Here is a 21,808-nt window from a genome sequence, read left to right as displayed (position 1 = left end):
CACCTCTTCCTCCTTCCTTATTTTCTGACTCCATTACCCCTGCTATAATAACCCCATACAACCAGTCCACCTCTTCCTCCTTCCTTATTTTCTGACTCCATTACCCCTGCTATAATAACCCCATACAACCAGTCCACCTCTTCCTCCTTCTTTATTTTCTGACTCCATTACCCCTGCTATAATAACCACCTACCCCACCAGTAGTGATGAGTGATGCAGAGACGAGGCTCCCTCTGTGCTCCATCCACCCCTCCAGAAGTGATGAGTGATCCAGAGACGAGGCTCCCTGACCCGGGCATAAGTGTTGTACAGCATGGGTATGCACTGACACATTCCCCCCACATCACAACTGTCTGGCTCAGGCGCTGTCTATGTCTGCAGTTGTAATCTAACCCCCTACTACGACTTTTTATGCTGAGCGACTGTGGAGCTATTAGGGTATTGTTCCTGGATAGAAATTAGAAAGCAGGAAATCAGTTGATCAGATGAACAAATAAAAAATATGTTTGCTCACATATGAAGCATTAGTGTGTAATATTATCTTATCCCTATATTATCCCTATTTATACAGTACCAGTCAGACGTTTGCACACATCTACTTATTCCAGGGATGTCTATATTTTTACTCGTTTCTACATTGTAGAATAATAGTGAAGACATGAAAACTATGAAATAACAATGCCAAGAGTGTGTAAAGCTGTCATCAAGGCAAAGGGTGGCTACTTTGAAGAATCTCAAATATAAAATATAATTGGATTTGTTTAACACTTTTTTGGTTACTACATGATTCCATATGTGTTATTTCATAGTTTTGATGTCTTCACTGTTATTCTACAATGTAGAAACTAGTAACAAATAAATGAGTAGGTGTTTCCAAACCTTTGACTGGTACTGTGTACATATTAGGACAAGCAATGTCAGAGTGGCATTGACTAAAATACAGTAGAATAGAATACAGTATGCACATATGAAAAGAGTAAAGCAGTATGTAAACATGATTAAATTGACTAGTGTTCCACTATTAAAATGACAAGTGATTCCATGTCTATACAGCCCGACATCCCGACAGCCTCTAAGGTGCAAGGTTGAGTAACTGGGTGGTAGCCGGCTGGTAATGGTCATTTAACAGTCTGATGGCCTTGAGATTGAAGCTGTTTTTCAGTCTCTCGGTCCCAGCTTTGATGCACCTGGACTGACCTCGCCTTCTGGATGGTAGCGGGGTGAACAGGCCGTGGCTCGGGTGGTTGATGTCCTTGATTATTTTCTGGGGCCTTCCTGTGACATCGTTTGCTGTACAGTTGAAGTCGGAAGTTTACATACACGCTATTCCTGACATTTAACCCTAGTAAAAATTCCCTGTCTTAGGTCAGTTAGGATCACCACTTTATTTTAAGAATGTGAAATGTCAGAATACAAGTAGAGAGAATTATTTATTTCAGCTTTTATTTCTTTCATCACATTCCCAGTGGGTCAGAAGTTTACATACACTCAATTAGTATTTGGTAGCATTGCCTTTAAATTGTTTAACTTGGGTCAAACATTTTGGGTAATCTTCCACAAGCTTCCCACAATAAGTTGGGTGAATTTTGGCCCATTCCTCGGGACAGAGCTGGTGTAACTGAGTCAGGTTTGTAGGCCTCCTTGCTCACACACGCTTTTTCAGGCCTGCCCACACATTTTCTATGGGATTTGGTCAGGGCTCTGTGATGGCCACTCCAATACTTTGACTTTGTTGTCCTTAAGCGATTTTGCCACAACTTTGGAAGTATGCTTGGGGTCATTGTCCATTTGGAAGACCCATTTGCGACCAAGCTTTAACTTCCTGACTGATGTCTTGAGATGTTGCTTCAATATATCCACATACTTTTCATTCCTCATGAAGCCATCTATTTTGTGAAGTGCACCAGTCCCTCCTGCAGCAAAGCAGCCCCACAACATGATGCTGCCACCCCCGTGCTTCATGGTTGGGATGGTGTTCTTCGGCTTGCAAGCCTCCCCCGTTTTCCTCCAAACATAACAATGATAATTATGGCCAAACAGTTCTATTTTTGTTTCATTAGACCAGAGGACATTTCTCCAAAAAGTATGATCTTTGTCCCCATGTGCAGTTGCAAACCGTAGTCTGGCTTTTTTATGGTGGTTTTGGAGCGGTGGCATCTTCCTTGCTGAGCGGCCTTTCAGGTTATGTCGATCTAGGACGCGTTTACTGTGGATATAGATACTTTTGTACCTGTTTCCTCCAGCATCTTCAGAAGGTCCTTTTGTTGTTGTTCTGTTGATTGATTTGCACTTTTCACATCAAAGTACTTTCATCTCTAGGAGACAGAACGCGTCTCCTTCCTGAGCGGTTGTCACGACTTCCGCCGAAGTTGGTCCCTCTCCTTGTCCGGGCGACGTTTGGTGGTCGATGTCGCTGATCCACTTTTCATTTTACCATTTGTTTTGTCTTTGTCTTACACACCTGGTTTCAATCCCCCAATTACCTGTTCACTATTTAACCCTCTGTTCCCCCATGTTTGTTTGTGAGTGATTGTTTTTATGTGGGCTCGCTTATGTTGTATTGTATTTATTATATTTTGAGTAAATACGTTTATTTACTCATATCTGCTGTCCTGCGTCTGACTCCTCTACACCAGCTACCCACAGACTACATTACAGTGGTATGACGGCTGTGTGGTTCCAAGGTGTTTAGACTTGCGTACTATTGTTTCTACAGATGAACGTTGTACCTTCAGGCATTTGGAAATTGCTCCCAAGGATGAACCAGACTTGTGGAGGTCTACAATTTTTTTTCGGAGGTCTTGGCTGATGATGTCAATTAGCCTATCAGAAGCTTCTAAAGCTATGACATCATTTTCTGGACTTTTCCAAGCTGTTTAAAGGCACAGTCTACTTAGTGTATGTAAACTTCTGACCCACTGGAATTGTGATACGGGGAATTATAAGTGAAATAATCTGTCTGTAAACAATTGTTGGAAAAATTACTAGTGTCATGCACAAAGTAGATGTCCTAACCGACCAAAACTATAGTTTGTTAACAAGAAATTTGTGGAGTGGTTGAAAAACGAGTTTTAATGACTCCAACTTAAGTGTATGTAAACTTCCGACTTCAGCTGTGGTGTCCTGGAGGGCAGGCAGTGTGCCCCCAGTGATGCGTTGGACAGACCGCACCACCCTCTGGAGAGCCCTGCAGCTGCGGGCCGCAGTTGCCGCAACAGGCTGTGATACAGCCCGACAGGATGCTCTCAAATGTGCATCTGTAAAATGTTGTGAGGGTCTTAGGGGCCAAAGCAAATTTCTTCAGCCTCCTGAGGTTGAAGAGGTGATGTTGCGCCCACACAGACTGTGTGAGTGGACCATTTCAGATTCAGTGATGTGTACGCCGTGGAACTTGAAGGTTTTCACCTTCTCCACTGCTGTCCCATCGATGTGAATTGGGGGATGCTTCCTCTGCTGTTTCCTTAAGTCCACGATCAGACCTTTGTTTTGTTGAAGTTGAGGGATAGGTTAGTTTCCTGGCACGACTCTGCCAGGGCCCTCACCTCCTCCCTGTAGGCTGTCTCGTCATTGTTGGTAATCAGGCCTAATACTGTTGTGTCATCTGCAGAGCTGCCATGTCTGTTGGCGCCATCTTGCTGTTACTTAAGGTCAACCAAAAGATGCTCTAACAGCAAAGTTAGAATCATGGTAATTACAGTAGGGCTGACATCTCTACTTATTTCCCATCGATGTTGTTATGGTCATCCCATGAGAGCGAGTTGGAGAGGATGTTTTACACAGACATGTCTTTCTGAAAACAACACCACAAACAAGCAAACAACCGTGACGTTACATACACACACAAACATGCACGCACACACGCACCCACCCACCCACACACACACACACATACACACATACAGTACATTACCAATAGCAGCTAGTCTCCTGTCAACTTCTGTCATTGGCTGGGAGTGGGTCTCATCTTTCTACTCTGTTTCTATGTGCATCAGTATTGCCGACGGCGTGTTAGTCACCGAGGGGGCTGTATCCTACAGTGATCTGTGTGTCAGCTTCATTTCCATGTGTGACAATGCGGCGAGTGCCGAGCATGTCCCTGGACACCTGCACGGCCACGGACGCTGAGCTGGTAGCAAGTACACAGCATACTTACTGATCAGCGCCCCGGCGGTGGCTCTGCCGTACCCAGGAACAACCAGTGGAGAACAAGGAGATATCATAGTATTGCACAGGCTATGATTAGTAGCCTGAGTGCCAGTCTGTTTGTGCCATCATGCCAACTCCCTGTGACTCATTGTTATGCCTAACAGAGGTTTGACAATGACAGCGATAGAGTTGAGCACCAAGAGATCTGCAACCAGGCTAATGGTTGGGCCCTGTTGTTTCAGGTCACATGGTAAGGGAGAAACTTCTAGTTCTAGTGAGGATCAGACTCACAGGATACAGGTCAAATGCCCAGTGTTGGATACCTATACCTACCTGCCCCACTGTATACCCATTTGTTTGTTGTTCTAAATGGAAAAACAGAAAGACAGTTTGTTTCACTGTGTTATCTGTGGTGTGAATGACCCATATCATCCTAGTTATATGATGCTGGAGTGGTATCATTCGCTCCTGAGTGGGCAGTGGTCTAAGGCACTGCATCTCAGTGCAACAGGTGTTACTACAGTCCGTGGTTCAAATCCAGGCTGTTTCACATCCGGCTGTGATTGGGAGTCCCATAGTGCACTGCAGAATTGGTCCAATGTTGTCTGGTTTTGACCGGGGTAGGCCGTCATTGTAAATAAGAATTTGTTCTTAACTGACTTGCCTAGTTAAATAACTAAAAATCATTATTATGATAGGGTTTCTGTAGCCTACTCAGACATTCATGTTCAGGGGATAGAGGACACTCCTGCACTACTTGTGATTTCAGCTCCACTCAACCAAACTGTACTGTCTTCCACATCTACTCTCAAGGCTTCCGATTTTAGTTTTCAGACTCCAAACTATAAATATTCTCCCCAATATATTCTATTCCCTTGAAAAGTAAAACTCTGGATTCAGTGAAGATCTTTTATTTAAGGTCTCAATGCTGGATGTGAACTAGGACACTGTGGAGTCACCACCAGCTACTGTGGAAACCCTATGAAACGGTGAGGTTGTGACTGGCATTTTTGGCATTTAGCTTTCATTGTTAACCTCTCACTTGATATGTTGTCAGTTGAAGCTTTGAAGTTCACAGAACCGCACCATCTTGACTTTTTCCTGCAACAGACAGGTTTGGTTAGGCAGAAGGAATTATGGGTAATATATCCCACACACGAGTACAAATATTTCAATTCTATAAACAGGGAGAGAAAACACAGAACTTTGGATGGAGACAGTCACAAATTACCATGCTTGGTATACACCTCCATTTTTCCTTGGCCAAGGAGAGACCCAAATAGGGCACTGCATATATATTTGCCTGAGGGAAACATACATTTTTAATATTAGACCATGTGTGTAGAGAGACTGACACACACCTGGTCTCTGGAGTTACAGGAGGCTTCCCTGACATTGACTAAGAATGAGCCAATCCAACACACACACACACACACACACACACACACACACACAAACGTATGCATAATAATTTCCCCCCATCATGGTCAGTGTCAGTTGGCAGGTATTTGGACAGGGTTTTCCAGCGTTTTGCTCTATTTCCAGTTAGCTTTCCTCCCATTGTGGGTGCTGGTACTGTTTATATTTCGGTGCAGGAACTCCACAATACATTTTGAGCTGGTATTCTATAAGAGAAACAGGAGCTCAAGCAGTACACACTTTGTATAGGTATTGAACATACTAGTCCAAACAGGCAGTACACACTTTATATAGGCATTGAACATACTAGTCCAAACAGGCAGTACACACTTTGTATAGACATTGAACATACTAGTCCAAACATGCAGTACAGTCCTCCACCAGCAGGCGTTATGTAGAAAATGATCGATCACATCTTGATCTTTCCCTGACCCTTTGGAATGACACATTTTAAGAAAAAGACTACTCTTTACATGCAACTTGTAAAGTAAACTAGTAAAGAATGTGTTGCATTTCACGCTTTCCTATCAAGCCTTCATCCAAAAGCACAACACAACGACCAGAGAAGGCTACATTTTAACGATGCTTCCTTTGTCCTCTGACCACACTGAGAAACAGAACACAATTTCATTCTTATGATTCATTTTTCATTCCGTTTTAATTAGCGATGGCCCGGACTGACATTTTCCTGGTGCGTTCAGCCGTTGTCTTTTCTCATGCCGAGCTCATTTCTAGGGGCATGCTAATGAGCCTAAAATGATATGCTGGTTTAATTATCATAACAAAACCCCTCTAATCTTACCCAATTCCCCTGTTACGTGGGAAGTGGTGCAATTAAGCTCAGTGGAGAATCTTCCCTTGCATTCATAATTCCAGTAACTATCTCTAGAGGGAAAATAAATCACTTATTAGACCTGGAGTGAAATATTTGGCTGAATGATACGTGACTGCTGTGTTGTTGTATGAACATCGTGTCTTATATCGAAGGCATGTCAATTTAATTCAGCTATTTTTTTTAAAATCTCTCCTGCGTTGTGCCAATTGTCAACAAGATAATCAATTTAAACACCCTCATTACACCTTTTTTGGATTTTCACTTCTTACGAAGATTTAACCAGAGACAGGGTTTGAAATTGCATTTTTCTAAACCCTCTTTTTTGTCCCATGCAATAATTGACAGTAATTTAGAAAGAACTGAAGCAAACCGAGCTCAGAGTGATAAACGTGTTTATGTCTTTGTTACTCCTCTCTCCCTCTCTCCACTCCTCCCTCTCTCCACTCCTCCTCCCTCTCTCCATTCCTCCTACAGCTGATTGCCTTCGATCAGGACTGCTTAGGGCGACTCGAGGCCCAGACTCCTGCTCTTGATTGGCCAGTGATTACATCTCACTCCAGGGCCTTGGCTCTGGCCCGCTCTCGGCATCCCAGGACTCCAATGACTTCCCCAATCCCCTACCCGCCTCGCCCCCGTCCACCCCGTCCACCCCGGCTGCAGCCGGCACCCTGATGACCCCCTGCTGGATCACTGATGGCTCTGCTGCCACCCCGCCGTCCCCCTGCCGTCATCCTCTTCGTCTTCAACATCCTGCAGCTGGGAGAGATCGGGGAGGATGGTGTGTGGAATAGGGCTGACTGTTTATGTACCAGTGTTTACATGCTGGGTTGTGTAGACATGGGTGTGACCGGGATGCTCTATTCTTGATTATGTCAAATATAAAGACATGGAAGAAGGGAGACTGCTGTGAAGATGGACAGTGAAAGTGAAGATTGAAATAAATGTGTTTTTCACGAGACGTGGATAGCAGGCTACGTTTGAATGGGATAGTTTTCCGATTGAAATATGTAGAGTTAAGCAATTAGATGATTTGAAATGACAAGTAATTAAAATGTCTTCCTCTCGGAATCTGAGAGCCGTTCCATATCCCGACACTGTATCATTTTCAGTTCCACATCAAGGTGTAGGGCTGACACACAAACTCCAGCTTGTGGCTACAACACTCCATTTGTTGGGGTGAGCTGTTGTTTATGCTCTGTTCTGTGTTGGACTGTGATGCTATGCATTTCATAGACTCCTGATATAGTATGTCTGCACCCTAACACGAGGCCATTGTGTTCCGGAACTGTTGCTTGTATAAAGAACTGTTGTGTAAACCAGATGATTGTTTTCTCACCTCTCTCTTTATGAGGGACATTTAACCTTCTCCCCTCCGAGTTCTTCCCTGGCTGAGATCAGAGGGACAGATCTCCCCTCCAAGTTCTTCCCTGGCTGAGAACAGAGGGACAGATCTCCCCTCCGAGTTCTTCCCTGGCTGAGATCAGAGGGACAGATCTCCCCTCCGAGTTCTTCCCTGGCTGAGATCAGAGGGACAGATCTCCCCTCCGAGTTCTTCCCTGGCTGAGATCAGAGGGACAGATCTCCCCTCCGAGTTCTTCCCTGGCTGAGATCAGAGGGACAGATCTCCCCTCCGAGTTCTTCCCTGGCTGAGAACAGAGGGACAGATCTCCCCTCCGAGTTCTTCCCTGGCTGAGATCAGAGGGACAGATCTACCCTCCGAGTTCTTCCCTGGCTGAGATCAGAGGGACAGATCTCCCCTCTGAGTTCTTCCCTGGCTGAGATCAGAGGGACAGATCTCCCCTCTGAGTTCTTCCATGTCTGAGATCAGAGGGACAGATCTCCCCTCTGAGTTCTTCCCTGGCTGAGATCAGAGGGATAGATCTCCCCTCTGAGTTCTTCCCTGGCTGAGATCAGAGGGACAGATTTCCCCTCTGAGTTCTTCCCTGGCTGAGATCAGAGGGACAGATCTCCCCTCTGAGTTCTTCCCTGGCTGAGATCAGAGGGATAGATCTCCCCTCTGAGTTCTTCCCTGGCTGAGATCAGAGGGATAGATCTCCCCTCTGAGTTCTTCCCTGGCTGAGATCAGAGGGACAGATCTCCCCTCTGAGTTCTTCCCTGGCTGAGATCAGAGGGATAGATCTCCCCTCTGAGTTCTTCCCTGGCTGAGATCAGAGGGACAGATCTCCCCTCTGAGTTCTTCCCTGGCTGAGATCAGAGGGACAGATCTCACCTGGAGCTGCTGGATTAAAGGTTCATTATTAAACTTCAATAGCGTCTGTCTACTCTTTTGATAGAGTTTTCCACAACATTTGGTGCCGTGACCCAGATGAGAGATACCTGACTTCTTGACCTGTTTCACTCGGCTTGGATCCAGACATCCCTCTGGTTACAACTAAGAAGGTAAGAGATATTAAAATATCTGTTTTTTTTAGTCTGTTTTTTAAATATTTTTTCTTACTCATCCATAAAATGTTGGGGTTCAATTTGACAGAGCTATTACCCTATGATACTGAATCTGGCCGGTTAACATTGGTCAATAGGAGCACAGGGGTGTCTCCAATAGTAGCGATTGGTTTACCTACAATAACTTGAAAAATACTGTTGGAACAGTACATTAGCAGGAATTGGATAGCCTGCAAGTAGAAATGGGATCGCCTGCAAGTAGAAATGGGATCGCCTGCAAGTAGAAATGGGATCGCTTGCAAGTAGGAATGGGATAGCCTGCAAGTAGGAATGGGATAGCCTGCAAGTAGGAATGGGATAGCCTCCGTTTGAGCACTACAGTACCAGGAATTGGATCGCCTGCAAGTAAGTCTCTAATATATTCCCAATGACATGTCAGGGTGGAAAGTCCCATTACTCAACAACAGGGGTAAAGTGAGATTATTATAAAATGAAAGATTGCAATGACTCACTCCTAAATGGGGACCATTTCCATTAGCTGTAACGCAAATAGGAGAGTAAGCCATGGTGATTGGTTGTTTGGGCAGGGAAGTGCTATTAGCAAAGTCAAATCTTCTCATGTTAAACACCTTATTTCTTACCCAATCAATTTTCCAGTCTGTCAGGTTAACAGCTTTGGTCCACATCAATATTTCATAAGCCTAAAGGGGTATAGCTTGCAATGGCAGATTCTCAGCACTGTCTGGTAACAATCCACAAACCCAACACTCTGATGTCATAGTCTCAACACTATCTGGTAACAATCCACCAACCCAACACTCTGATGTCACAGTCTCAATACTGTCTGGTAACAATCCACAAACCCAACACTCTGATGTCATAGTCTCAACACTGTCTGGTAACAATCCCCAAACACAACACCTTGATACATTCTGTAGTACAGAGACATTGCTAGCTAAATTCAAGAAAGTGTGTGACCAGTGGAAAACCCCGTAATGTCCTCTGGCTCTTCTCTTCAAGTCAGCAGGGTCATCGGAGTCCAGTTTCAGGTCAGCAGGGTCATCAGAGTCCAGTTTCAGGTCAGCAGGGTCATCGGAGTCCAGTTTCAGGTCAGCAGGGTCATCGGAGTCCAGTTTCAGGTCAGCAGGGTCATCGGAGTCCAGTTTCAGGTCAGCAGGGTCATCGGAGTCCAGTTTCAGGTCAGCAGGGTCATCGGAGTCCAGATTCAGGTCAGCAGGGTCATCTGAGTCCAGTTTCAGGTCAGCAGGGTCATCGGAGTCCAGTTTCAGGTCAGCAGGGTCATTGGAGTCCAGGCCGGTTTCGTCTACTTCTGAGCTTCCCCCTGTGGAAGCCTGGCCTTGTTGGAGCGAAGAGCTCAGGGAAGGGTTACTAGCACGTTCACCTGCCTCTGTCTCGAAGTCTGCTACCACCCAGAGGATTCCCACAGCCGGTGGACAGTCGTCTGGAGGAGTTTGGGCAGCAGAGACCTGTGAGTGAACAGCTCGGAAACAGTTAGTCAGAGCTATAAAGTACTTCATCATAGTGTCATCCAACAGATGCAGGTCTGGGATAGCACAAGGAGGGGATGCTGGGGTTCTCATAGGCCATGAGATCCCTGTGTGGGCGAGGTCCAGTTATCCTGAAACAGGTACTCAGACATTTTCTTTGCTTCCTCATTTGTGGTGGGAAAGCTTCAGTCCATTCTGAGTAGCTATCCACCATTACCGAAACGTATTCTTTCTCTTACAAGTGGGCATATGTACAAAAGCCCTTTTCATATTTACAAATGGGCCCCCGGGTTCTGTTGAGACAAAGAAGTACTTGTTTTCCGGCGCTGTGTTCTTGGAAACTTCAACATTATGCACAAACTTGTGCTACAATCGCATGACCATTCATTTCTGCATGCACTGACCCTTCCCCCCTTTGGACACATGACTCACACCGTGATGCATGCGTCCAAGGTAACCTAACAGTGCCAGTGGCTAATCGTACAACCCTCCCCATATGCAGCCAACAGAATGAAATGTCAATAATTAGTTACAGTAATCAACCGGTGGCCACTGATACAGAGGAGCTGTTATTGGCTGGAGTATAACCTTCTCTCTTGACCTTGGGAGGAAACCCTCCCTAACCAAGGAGCTCAAACATTTAATTAGTTTCAGAAACCACCTGCAGGATGACATTTCCAAGTGTAAAATCATATTTAAAGGTTGGTTATTATACTCCAGTAGTCTCTGCCTACTCTCTTCATGCAGGTTTCCACAACACTATGCACACTCCTTATTAGGTCATGTGGATCCCCAGGATCTTTTCTTCAACAACGGATCCTCTTGGGATCCTCTGCTTCCTTCTGAACGGTGGACATTTTAGGACATCCACAGCCCTCCCCTCAGTCCTGACCCTAGGCTACCTGTCACTCTGAGGCTGGTACCAAACCTATATCAAACTGACAGGGCGTTAGCTTGTGTTCCCTGTGGTAGCTCAATATGACAAGCCTGGAACACCTCTGTCCCATTCCACTGTCTGCCTCTCTCTGTATGCTGTACATCGTCGGACATACATGGCCCTCCTCTCAGTCCTGGCCCTCATACCTGTCACTGAGGCGGATATCAAACTGACAAAGCGGTGGATTGTGGCCCCACATGACAAGCATCTAGCATCCCCCCACGCCTGGGACAGTAATTGAAACCCAGATCTCAGCCAGGGAGTGCAGCTGTAGGCTCATATACGTTACAGTTTGTCAGCAGTGCCTGGGATAGTGGCCTGGCAGCTGAACTGCTTCACTGGCTTGTAATGGGACTGTAACCCCCATCTCTCTCTTTCCCCCTCTCCAGCTCTCTCTTCACCTCCCTCTCCCTTTCTCTCTCTCTCCCGCTCTCTGCTCGCTCTCGCTCTCGCTCTCTCCTAGGCCTGTCCCTATTTATTGGTTACCCCCTCCTGCTCTTGTGCTATAGTTCTCTTCTGTCACCCTTCCCTATTCCATACCTCCCCATCTTCCCCCTTAATAACCCTGTCCCAGAAACGGCTCAGCCAGCACATTGTGACTCACAGTGTCACAGACAGAGAGGAGAGGATGTACGGCCAGCGGCTGTGGCTAAGAGCAGAGTAGGTGTATACCTCACAGATTCACATTGTGTGGAGTTCAATAAATGGGAACGCTCCTCCACGTTTTTGCGTAATGTCATGTATATGAATCACGTGGCTGCCTGGCTCCTCAGTAATGCTGATGTGTGCAGTGGATAATGTATCTAGCTCTCAGGTCTGGTCTGTTGTAATAATGGCTGTACCTCTCTGTGGAGAAACTACAACGTGACAGAGATAATATCTCTCATTAGAGGATATTAATGTCCCGTGTTATGCTGGTCTGACTTGACTTTAGTCTGATGTTCTTTCAGGGAACTGGTCTCATAAAAGTCCTACTAGGGGAAAATAGAACACATGAAAACATCGAAGCATTTTCCCACACACACACACACACGCACGCGCACGCGCACGCACACGCACACACGCACGCACACGCACACGCACACGCACACGCACACGCACACGCACACGCACACACGACTGATGACTATAGTCTTATCTACTAATCTTCCTTGCCTTACTAAACCCTAACCGAAGTCCAATCATGTTTCTTTGTACCATTCGCCCTGAGGTAATCTCACTCCAAAACCTGTGGAAGCGGCGTTTTCTCTCACACGTGTGCTGTACGCTCGTATAAATACTTCTGGGAACTGAGGCAAGTATTTAAATTAGACATGCCTTTTCATTATTTTGTCGCAGTGTAATTTCCTACCCGTGGGCTGCTGAGGCGGCGTTTCCATAATTCCTAAACATTTCCAACAAGGCTCAGATTCAAAAGCCCCTCTCATGTTACACTGGCTGCATTAATTGAATAAAATGTCAGTGATAAAGGTCCCACTTATGTTCTGGTCTGTACTTCCCTTTAATATTGATGTTTAGCCAGATGATAAAGATTTCCCTATGAGGTAAATTCCACCAAACAAGCCCATACACTTCTGTTGAATCAAATGTTGTGGATGTGAGAAGAAAACTACACCTATAATCTCACACCTCATTTCATTCCAGTCATCTAGCCGACTACTGGAATATCTGCTATTGAACTTTGATGGAAGATCATTTACATTGACAAACCTATCTATCACTGACGGTCATTGGCAGAGTAGGCTACTGTGTTCAGATCCACATATAGTTAAGAAATAAGGCCAGAGGAGGTGTGGTATAGGGCCAATATATCATGGCCATACCTTTGCTATGAGCTCAGGTGCATCCTGTTTCTATTGATCATCCTTGAGACGTTTCTACAACTTGATTGGAGTCCACCTGTGGGAAATTAAATGGATTGGATTTGATTTTGAAGGGTACACACCTGTCTATATAAGTTGACAGTGCATGTCGGAGCAAAAACCAAGTCATGAGTTCAAATGAATTGTCCATAGAGCTCCGAGACAGGATTGTGTCGAGGCACACATCTGGGGAAGGGTACCAAAACATTTCTGCAGCATTGAAGATCCCCAAGAACATAGCGGCCTCCATCATTCTTAAATGGAAGAAGTTTGGAACCACCAAGACTCTTCCTAGAGCTGGCCGCCCGGCCAAACTGAGAAATCGGGGGAGAAGGGCCTTAGTCCCTTCAGTTCACTTCAGTTAGTGCTAAATACGGCTGCTAGAATCCTGACTAGAACCAAAAAATTTGATCATATTACTCCAGTGCTAGCCTCTCTACACTGGCTTCCTGTCAAAGCAAGGGCTGATTTCAAGGTTTTACTGCTAACCTACAAAGCATTACATGGGCTTGCTCCTACCTATCTCTCTGATTTGGTCCTGCCGTACATACCTACACGTACGCTACGGTCACAAGACGCAGGCCTCCTAATTGTCCCCAGAATTTCTAAGCAAACAGCTGGAGGCAGGGCTTTCTCCTATAGAGCTCCATTTTTATGGAACTGTCTGCCTACCCATGTCAGAGACGCAAACTCGGTCTCAACCTTTAAGTCTCTACTGAAGACTCATCTCTTCAGTGGGTCATATGATTGAGTGTAGTCTGGCCCAGGAGTGGGAAGGTGAACGGAAAGGCTCTGGAGCAACGAACCGCCCTTGCTGTCTCTGCCTGGCCGGTTCCCCTCTTTCCACTGGGATTCTCTGCCTCTAACCCTATTACAGGGGCTGAGTCACCGGCTTACTGGGGCTCTCTCATGCTGTCCCTGGAGGGGGTGCGTCACCTGAGTGGGCTGATTCACTGATGTGGTCATCCTGTCTGGGTTGGCGCCCCCCCCCCCCCCCCCCCTTGGGTTGTGCCGTGGCGGAAGTCTTTGTGGGCTATACTCAGCCTTGCCTCAGGATGGTAAGTTGGTGGTTGAAGATATCCCTCTAGCGGTGTGGGGGCTGTGCTTTGGAAAAGTGGGTGGGGTTATATCCTTCCTGTTTGGCCCTGTCCGGGGGTGTCCTCGGATGGGGCCACAGTGTCTCCTGACCCCTCCTGTCTCAGCCTCCAGTATTTATGCTGCAGTAGTTTATGTGTCGGGGGGCTAGGGTCAGTTTGTTATATCTGGAGTACTTCTCCTGTCCTATTCGGTGTCCTGTGTGAATTTAAGTGTGCGTTCTCTAATTCTCTCTTTCTCTCTCTCGGAGGACCTGAGCCATAGGACCATGCCCCAGGACTACCTGACATGATGACTCCTTGCTGTCCCCAGTCCACCTGGCCGTGCTGCTGCTCCAGTTTCTTTCAACTGTTCTGCCTTATTATTATTCGACCATGCTGGTCATTTATGAACATTTGAACATCTTGGCCATGTTCTGTTATAATCTCCACCCGGCACAGCCAGAAGAGAACTGGCCATCCCACATATGCTCTCTCTAATTCTCTCTTTCTTTCTCTCTCTCGGAGGACCTGAGCCCTAGGACCATGCCCCAGGAATACCTGACATGATGACTCCTTGCTGTCCCCAGTCCACCTGACTGTGCTGCTGCTCCAGTTTCAACTGTTCTGCCTTATTATTATTCGACCATGCTGGTCATTTATGAACATTTGAACATCTTGACCATGTTCTGTTATAATCTCCACCCGGCACAGCCAGAAGAGGACTGGCCACCCCACATAGCCTGGTTCCTCTCTAGGTTTCTTCCTAGGTTTTGGCCTTTCTAGGGAGTTTTTCCTAGCCACCGTGCTTCTACACCTGCATTGCTTGCTGTTTGGGGTTTTAGGCTGGGTTTCTGTACAGCACTTTGAGATATCAGCTGATGTACGAAGGGCTATATAAATAAATTTGATTTGATTTGATTTGGTCAGGGAGGTGACCAAGAACCAGATGGTCACTAAGACAGAGCTCTAGACTTCCCCTGTGGAGATGAGAGAACCTACAAGAAGGACAAATATCTCTTCAGCACTCCACCAATCAGGCCTTTATGGTAGAGTGACCAGACGGAAGCCACTCCTCAGTAAAAGGCACATGACAAGATTATCTGGTCAGATAAAACCAAGATTGAACTCTTTGGTCTGAATGCCAAGCATCACATCTGGAGGAAACCTGGCACCATCCCTATGGTGAAGCATGGTGGTGGCAGCGTCATGATGTGGGGATGTTTTTCAGTGGCAGGTTCTGAGAAACTAGTCAGGGTCGAGGCAAAGATGAACGGAGAAAAGTACAGTGAGATCCTTGATAAAAACCTGCTCCAGAGAAGCGCAGGACCTCAGACTGGGTTGAAGGTTCATCTTTGAATGTCCTTGAGTAACCCAGCCAGAGCCCAGACTTTAACCCAATCTAACATCTCTGGAGAGACCTGAAAATAGCTGTGCAGCAACGCTCCCCATCCAACCTGACAGAGCTTGAGAAGATCTGCAGAGAAGAATGGGAGAAACTCCCCAAATACAGGTCTGCCAAACAAGCATCATACCCAAGACGACTTGAGGCTGTAATCGCTGCTTAAGGTGTTTCAACAAAGTACTGAGTAAAGGGTATGAATACTTATGTAAATGTGATATGTCTGTTTTTTATTTTTTATTTTTTATAAATGAGCAAAAATGTATAAAAACCTGTTTTGACATTATGGGGTGTGTAGATTGATGAGGGAAAAAAAACTATTTTATGTATTTTAGAATAAGGCTGTAACTTAAGAAAATGTGGAAAAAGTCAAGTACTGAGTACTTTTCGAAGGCACTGTATAACAAACCTTTTCCATTGCTATTATAAACTGGTTACCAACGTAATTAGAACAGTAAAAAGAAATGGTCTGATATACCACGGCTGTCAGCCAATCATAATTCAGGGCTCGACCCACCCAGTTTATAATGTACAGTAGATCAGCATCGCTATATGAAGAATCCTATCATGTCACACATACATTTCTAGATTTGGTTCTGACTGTGGTGCTGTGTTGAGCTGAGCCCATGTCTTTTTTAGAGAATGGGGAGTTGAAGGTATAACCCAGGGGGATCCCTGCTTTTTCCCCCAGGAGGGGTGATAGAAGGCTGGTATCACCTCAGGCTAAAAGAACAGTCCCCTGGAGGATTCCCCCTGTTATCTCTCATTGATTTCAGATCATTGATTTCCAGTGGAACTGGAAATGTTGCTGTTAAGCCCCTCCAAACACTTGTATTTGAAATGACTTGGATTTATTAAAATCTAGGAGCTGTATAGTAAAGTTACAAAGCACCAAGTCAGTAGAACAGAGATTCTATAATATTATCAGTTCTAATCTGTAATTCTATGGTTAGCATGTTGAAACAAATGCTATACAATACCATGCAAATGCAAATCAAATTGTATTAGCCACAGTGAAATGCTTGTTTACGAGCCCCTAACCAACAATGCAGTTAAAAAAAAATACAGATAAGAATAAGAGATAAAAGTAACAAGTAATTAAAGAGCAGCAGTAAAATAACAATAGCGAGACTATATACAGGGGGGTACCGGTACAGAGTCAATGTGCGGGGGCACCAGTTAGTTGAGGTAGTATGTACATGTAGGTATAGTTATTAAAGTGACTATGCATAGATGACAACAGAGAGTAGCAGTGGTGTAAAGAGGGGGTGGGAGGGGGTGAGGGGTGGGGGCACTGCAAATAGTCTGGGTAGCCATTGGACTAGATGTTCAGGAGTCTTATGATTTGGGGGTAGAAGCTGTTTAGAAGCCTCTTGGACCTAGACTTGGCTCTCCAGCAGGTTATGGTGCAATTTGAAGTGGGCTTCCCTTAGCCCACCCAAAGCCTCCAACGTTCAATAACAGCTCAGGACAATTTGTTTATTGAAAGAGAAAAAACAACAGCGTAATCATTCCATTATTTCTACATGATCAATGCTATTCGGTGAAAATCAGTGGAAGTCAGTGCCTTATAAAAGCAGACTAACATTTTCATGAGGTTGGATTGATCTTTCCTGGGGTGGAACCTGATTGCCCGTCCTAGTCAACCACGGTGTAGCAGAGTGGTCGCTGCCATGGCGTGACCACGCAATTCATGCTGGGATGGCTCTGAGAGGGAGAGGGAGGGGGAGAGGGAGGAGAGGGAGAAGGAGAGGGAGAGGGAGAGAGAGAGAGAGAGGGAGAGGGAGGAGAGGGATTAGAGGGAGAGAGAGAGAGAGAGAGAGAGGGAGAGGGAGAGGGAGAGGGAGAGGAGGGAGAGGGAGAGGGAGAGGGAGAGGGAGAGGGAGAGGGAGAGAGAGAGGGAGAGGGAGGGAGGGAGAGGGAGGGAGAGAGAGAGAGAGATAGTGAGAGAGAGAGAGAGAGGGAGAGGGAGAGAGAGAGAGAGAGGGAGAGGGAGGAGAGGGAGGAGAGAGAGAGAGGGAGAGGGAGAGGAGGGAGAGGGAGAGGGAGAGTGAGAGAGAGAGAGAGAGGGAGAGGGAGAGGGAGAGCGAGAGCGAGGAGCCGAGTCTTTTCCACCATTATCGTAAATTGAAGAAGCCTTTAGGATGGAGACAGACTATTTTAGTTGCACAGAGGACGTCACTGTGGGAAATACAACCTGGAGTTTGCCTGACGGTTTATTCAAAAGTTTTTGTCGTTGTTATTGCAGGTGGGTATTGTAAGCGGTAGACTTCTCTTGAAAACTCTACCTTACAATTTTAGAATGTCAACAGAAGCTATGCCCAAACATACTACAGGGAGCCAAACCTTTTGTGCCGAAAAAACAACACTGTAGGACATCGATACATCAAGTCTTCAACTGCCTTCAATGTCCTGCATTGCCTTAAACTTCTCAACTCTTTACCTGTCTAATATCTGGGTACTTTCTTACCAAAACAGAAGTGGGGTGACCGCTTTGTCATTGATTCAATTAAAGATGGAGTCGTTCATTCAAACAATAAAAACAATCCCTCAGCCCACTTCTGTTCTGGTAAAAATAATCTGAGGGACGGGCCTGGAGAAATGTAACCACTCTCAAATTCATAGACAGAGCTGTGCCTGCAAGGAATAAACATCCAAGATATCTACGTTAATGTATTTCTGTTCATATTTACATTGTTTTACAAACATTGGAGTAAAACAAGCTTATATTCTGGGTTCTGATGGAGTGTGACAGTTGAACTAAGATCATGTGGTATTTCTAGGTTATCTTTTTCAAGAATCAATGTGTACATTTAAATAATGTAAAAAGTCAAAAAATAGATGTAGCAACTAAGGATACTAGCTTTAGTGAGCTCCAATGTGGCATTGACAGACTGATAAACAACAACAACATCATCATCAACAACAACAGAAAGAAACCTATGAAGAAGAGACACAATGCCATTCTTTCACTGATCTCAGTTTCCTGAACTCTCTCTGTCATCATCACCCCGCTTCCCAGACCACTGGTTAATGTCTCCCCATTAACAGGGCATTCAAATGGAACAAACCCTGGTGAACAGCTGGCGTGGTGCCACAGAGCCATAGATTTCACCTTAGATAGAGTACAGTAGGATCTATGGGAGCGAAGAAAAGACCCTCTGCCTGTTTTATTCCCCTGTTGTGGTTGTCAGCCCTGAGGGAAGTCAGTGTTGTCACACACCGCCACACAGTCCCGTACAGTGAGAGAGGGAGAGACAAGACGGAGATGGGGAAACTCTCCGATGAAAGAAGCTGACGCTTTGGCTCTTCTCTGAACGTACACAATTTCTCGATCAAGCATGCACGTAGGCATGCACACACAGGCAGCCAGGCTTGCAGGCACACATGCACACACCCTGCCAGACACACACCCTGACACACACACACCCTGCCACACACCCACCCTTTCGAAAGGCTGGTCACGACTCTCCACCCTTGTTGGCAGGCAGCATGCATTGTGTATTCATTAGGGCTAACAGTCCCAGGCTTGTGTCACCATTAGACAGCATTACTCTGGCTGCTATTTGAGCATTGGTCACGCTCCTGAAGCATGCTCTCTGAAGCATGGAGAGGGCTGGCTAATCTGTCTGGAACCAATACAGGATATCCTCTCAGGGCTTCTCCTCTCAGCCGTGTGAAGAGGGAGCAGAGTGAGAAGACACTGTACTGGATATCCTAGAGACAGAGAGTACACACACTTCACTGAGGTGTGGCTGGCTGGAACCAGTGGTTCATTCTGATGAGGCCGACTAGTGTTGGGCGGAGTCACTCACTACCGTGACCAATGGGGTGTAAGCTTCCCGGAGGGGGTCAGTTAGGATTGGGGGAAAAGCAGGAAGTGGAAACGAATTGAACCAGACACAGGGTTTCTGGATAGGTTGGAGTCGGACAAGGGATGAATACATTCGGATAAAATTGCACTGGGGATCAGAGGGATAAGATAACATATTATAATTTGGTTATAGTGCTTCGTAAGACTTCATAAACATTCATAGCCCCTTCATAACATCTTACATATCAACATTTCAACAGCTATTTGGAGTCAGTGGAAAATGTGTTAAATAGAGGATTTTTTGCTCTGTTTGTTTTCAAAATATCTGCAAATGCATTTCACACTGTACCCTATATTTCTGTACAACATTGTCTAAAAACCAGCTCCAACAAAACTGTCATCAAGCTATTTAGTCAGTGTAAAACAGCCGCTCTACACATTAACCAAACCCATTACAAAGAGTTGATAGTTATTGTTTAATGATTCATTAGGTGTCTACAGCACCCCAGACCAGCTGGCAATACCTCCGCCGACATTTCACCACAAATAGATCATTTATTTGGAGTGCCTTCAGAGCAGCAATTAACCAAACCTATTCTGTTCCAGAGAGAGATAGAGTGAGAGAGAGAGAGACGGGAGAGGTAAAGAGCGAGAGAAGGAAGCACAAGGAAAGAGTGAGAGAGAGAGATGAGGGAGAGAGAGATGAGGGAGAGAGAGACAGAAAGAGTGAGAGAGAGATGAGGGAGAGAGAGACAGAAAGAGTGAAAGAGAGAGAGACGGGAGAGGTAAAGAGCGAGAGAAGGAAACAGGGAAAGAGTGAGAGAGAGAGATGAGGGAGAGAGCAAGAGAGAGGGGAGGAGGGGAGGAGGGGGGAGAGCGTGAGCGTCATCGAGAGCGTCATCGAGAGAGAGAGAGAGAGAGAGAGAGAGAGAGAGAGAGAGTTATTGTGACAGCCAGCTGCCTAATTGTTCATTTGAGTTAATCACCTGACAAGTCAGAGCAAGTCTACCCACAATGCCAGAGTCTAATAGAGGCGGACGTGCTCATTTGATGAGATCAATGATGAGATCAAATCATTATGATGCTATTGCTCTTCTTTGTGCACCAGGCCTCCTAGACCTCTTACACCCCCCCATACTCAACTGGTGGACTGCGGTCTGGACCTGGCCCGAGAACGGGGTTATGAACCGTGGGTCCCCACGTGCTTTAACCCCTGATGATATAAACATAAGACATGTTTTATTTATTTATTGCGGGAAATTAGTTTTAAAACAGCAAAGAAAAATATCTTCCCCATGCAAAATGTGTAGAACTGCGGGAAATGTGCTTCTAAACCGAACATGTTGTCTCTGCCAATAAGAGGGGTGTGAACAGTTTGGAGTCACATGTTTGCGAGGTGGGGGTTAGTTACTATGCCGATTAATGACAATATCCATCCAGACCTTTGTCATCTAGGACATGTGTTCTACCAGACCTTCTTAAATAGCAAATGTTTTTCTGAAATAGTAAATGAGTACCCCTGTCCTACACATCTATCTCTCGTTTTGACATTCTCTCTCTCTCTCTCTCTCTCGCTCTCTCACTCACTTTATCTTTCTTGAGAACCTCTCTCTCTCTCTCTCTCTCTCTCTCTCTCACTCAAGTTATCTTTCTTGAGAACCTCTCTCTCTCTCTCACTCACTTTATCCTTCTTGAGAACATATCTCTCTCTCAATTCAATTCAAGGAGCTTTATTGGCATGGGAAACATATGTTAACATTGCCAAAGCAAGTGAGGTAGATAATATACAAAAGTGAAATAAAAAATTAAAAAGTGAACAGTAAATATTACACTTGCAGAATTTCCAAGAGAATAAAGACATTTCAAATGTCACATTATGTATATATACAGTGTTTACACAATTTACAATGTGCAAATAGTTAAAGTATAAAAGGTAAAATAAATCAACATAAATATGGGTTGTATTTACAATGGTGTTTGTTCTTCACTGGTTGCCCTTTTCTTGTGGCAACAGGTCACAAATCTTGCTGCTGTGATGGCACACTGTGGTATTTCACCCAGTAGATATGGGAGTTTCTCAAAATTGGATTTGCTTCCGAATTCTTTGTGGATCTGTGTAATCTGAGGGAAATATGTGTCTCTAATATGGTCATACATTTAGCAGGAGGTTAAGAAGTGCAGCTCAGTTTCCACCTCATTTTGTGGGCAGTGAGCACATAGCCTGTCTTCTCTTGAGAGCCAGGTCTGTCTACGGCGGCCTTTCTCAATAACAAGGCTATGCTCACTGAGTCTGTACATAGTCAAAGATTTCTCTCTCTTCTACTTCTCTCCTCCCTTCCTTTACTGTCTGTCTCGAGGACTGCATTACACAGAATGGTCCTGGAACACCAAAACAAGTGTTGAGATGCC

The sequence above is a fragment of the Oncorhynchus clarkii genome, chromosome 18 (assembly GCF_045791955.1).
Source record: "Oncorhynchus clarkii lewisi isolate Uvic-CL-2024 chromosome 18, UVic_Ocla_1.0, whole genome shotgun sequence".
Classification (NCBI taxonomy): domain Eukaryota; kingdom Metazoa; phylum Chordata; class Actinopteri; order Salmoniformes; family Salmonidae; genus Oncorhynchus; species Oncorhynchus clarkii.
The sequence above is the reverse complement of the archived record's forward strand: the minus strand, read 5'-3'. Positions refer to the sequence as shown.